Source organism: Mizuhopecten yessoensis, unplaced genomic scaffold (genome assembly GCF_002113885.1).
Source record: "Mizuhopecten yessoensis strain PY_sf001 unplaced genomic scaffold, ASM211388v2 scaffold716341, whole genome shotgun sequence".
NCBI lineage: Eukaryota > Metazoa > Mollusca > Bivalvia > Pectinida > Pectinidae > Mizuhopecten > Mizuhopecten yessoensis.
Window position 1 is genome coordinate 1,010,794 of NW_018480068.1, and position 2,697 is coordinate 1,013,490.

Sequence of the window (2,697 nt, forward strand, 5' to 3'; positions counted from 1 at the left end):
GTATTGGGTAGTATTGGGTCATAGTCACGGCAATTCGGTGATGTTTTCGGCACCAAATCGCATATTTCCCGATAAAATATGGCAGATGGAAGTAAATAACGTCTACAAAGGTGATAATTCACAGTAATAAAGAAGTATTTGGTTCATAACTGGGTCGTATGGGGTAGTATTGGGTAGTATTGGGTGGTATTGGGTAGTATTGGGTAATTAGACGCGCCGCATGTATTGCATGTTCAGTTGTTCCCCTGGTACATGTTTAGGCACAGGTGTTTGAAATTCTGACTTTCAATTGAGATAAACTTCATGTAAAAAAGTAAGGTATTACTATAAAAAAAAACTGATTTTAATATGATTTCTATCTTAATTTACAGTCATATTTCAAACATCCGTGGTTTATGTTGTTCGTGCTGCATTCTGACCGACTGATGTCGTGCATTCAGATTACGACGGCCAATTTCGCCATTTAGCAACTAATGACTGCGTCCAATGTAGTCCAAAATAACGTTTTTACAAATCCGTTGATTGTCTGTTTTTGCCAGGTGTGCGTGATTTACCTAATGCATAAACCATGTGGCCGATTTTCGTTGCCGGAAATGTCCATTTTCGTTTTGTTTAGTCTCGTTCAACAAGACTCTTTGTATTGTGGTGGAATGGGAGCTCGGAATGGGGAGGGAACTCTTATATCTAGGGCCGTTTTCATTTAAACGGTTCACCACAGTTGCTCGTTTATTAAATAAGGTAGGACCTAGTAATATGATGTTGCTTTTTGGCGAGCCTTGACAAAGCCTGCATTAAAATTTGCAAGTCAACCAGAATTTATACCCGAAAATTGTTACATTTAAAAACGGACAAACCGGTTGTTCCGCATATACTCGGGCTTTATAGGTCTCTTCCCCAGGTAGCCCTATCGTTTGACATTGGCGGGCTTTTTGAAAAGGGGATGCGGTGCGGTGGTGGTTATTAAAAATCTAAAGTGGTTCTCTTATTTTTATTGGAACGGGAATTATTTGAGAGTTGACTTCAGTGAAAAAAGAATGGTTTGATCCAAATGACCTTGACTAATTTTTCGAACATGGAATTAAATGAACAGCTCGTTATGTAAATTATGTTGGACTGTATCACATAAAGCTATACTGTATAGCTACCAGCCTAATATCACGAATCTACGTCTTTTGGTTCTTCAGATGAAGTTTTTAACATATTTGAACCCTGTGGCCTTGAAAATATGTCATGTCATTTTCATTTAAAACTGTGCCACAGCAACCTGTAACCACCAGACTAATGTCATGACTTTAGGCCTTTCCGTTCTTCAGAAGAAGTTGTTTGAATTTTTTGACACAATGGACCCCTGTGACCTTGAATACCAGTCCAAACACAAAGGAATCTATTATTTTAATTCTCAGGAAAACATTGAACATTTGAAGATTTTGACATATTTAACCTCTGTGGCATTGAATAAAGATCAGGGTCATTTTAATTTACAAACTTTGTTAGGCTCCGTCCAAGAAAACCACCAGCCTAATATCATTACAGTATTTTTTTGTTATTCAGAAGAAGTCATGCGTATGAAGTGTTTTTGGCATATCCAGTTTATATTTACTCGCAAACTTTGTAAGGCTCTACCCTAGGAACCTAGGAAGTAACTAGCCTAATATCATGGCTGTTGTTTTTTTGGTTCTTCTGCAGAGGTTTTATTGAACATTTTAAAATGACTTTGAATATATGTCAATGTCATTTTTATTCTCAAACTTTATTGAGCTCTACCCTAGAAAGCAAATAGCCAAATATCACGGATAGATCTTTTGGGGGGTTTTCTGAAGAAATTGTTTGAAGGTTTTGACATATTTGACTCCTGTGACTTTGAATACAGGTCGAGGTAGCTTTCGTGTGCAAATTTTGCTGGGCTCCATCCTTGGAAGCTTCCAGTCTAATATCACATTGTGATTTTCGATTCTTCAGAAATCGTAGTTTTCAGTTTTTGACACATTATGCCCCTGTGGCCTTGAATACATTTTCAAGGGAAAGTTTACTTGCAAGGTTTGTTTGGCTCCATCCTTGAAATCTACCAGCCTAATTTCAGGACTGTATATGCTTTTCCATTCTCTAGGAAACACTGTTTGACCACTACGGCTTTGACTACGATTTCTGAAGAATCGAAAATCATAATGTGATGATATTAGACTGGAAGCTTCCAAGGATGGAGCCCAGACAAATTTGCACACGAATGTTACCTCGACCTGTATTCAAAGTCACAGGAGTCAAATATGTCAAAACCTTCAAATTATGTTGGACTGTATCACATAAAGCTATATAGCTACCAGCCTTATATCACAAATCTACGTCCTTTGGTTCTTCAGAGGAAGTTTTAACATATTTGAACCCTGGGACCTTGAAAATAGGTCATGCCATTTTTCATTTAAAACTTTGTTAGGCTCCATCCAAGCAACCTGCAACCACCAGCCTAAAGTCATGACTTTAGGCCTTTCCGTTCTTCAGAAGAAGTCGTTTGCATTTTTTGACACAATTGACCCCTTGTGAACTTGAATACCAGTACAAGCATTTTTTTTTAAATTGCACACAGGAATCTATTATTTTGATTATTTTAAGCCTACCCCCACCCCCAACCTGGAAGCTTCCATTAAAGTATCATGACTCTGGGTGTTTCCGTTCTTTAGAAGGAGTCGCTAAATTGAAAGC

The 2,697-nt window shown here is 37.9% G+C and overlaps 1 protein-coding gene across 7 annotated transcripts in view; it reads right to left on the reverse strand.

Moving 5' to 3' along the window:
* LOC110443334 (serine/threonine-protein kinase TBK1-like) overlaps positions 1-2,697 on the reverse strand; it is a 107,134-nt gene that overhangs the window by 89,802 nt on the left and 14,635 nt on the right. Inside the window, exon 1 of one of the 7 annotated variants that reach the window (XM_021487508.1) lies at positions 555-636. The exons of the other annotated variants lie outside the window; for them this stretch is intronic. The gene's annotated coding sequence lies outside the window, so the exon portion shown is untranslated. Of the gene's footprint in view, positions 1-554; positions 637-2,697 lie in introns of those variants that run through there. 7 annotated transcript variants of the gene reach the window in all.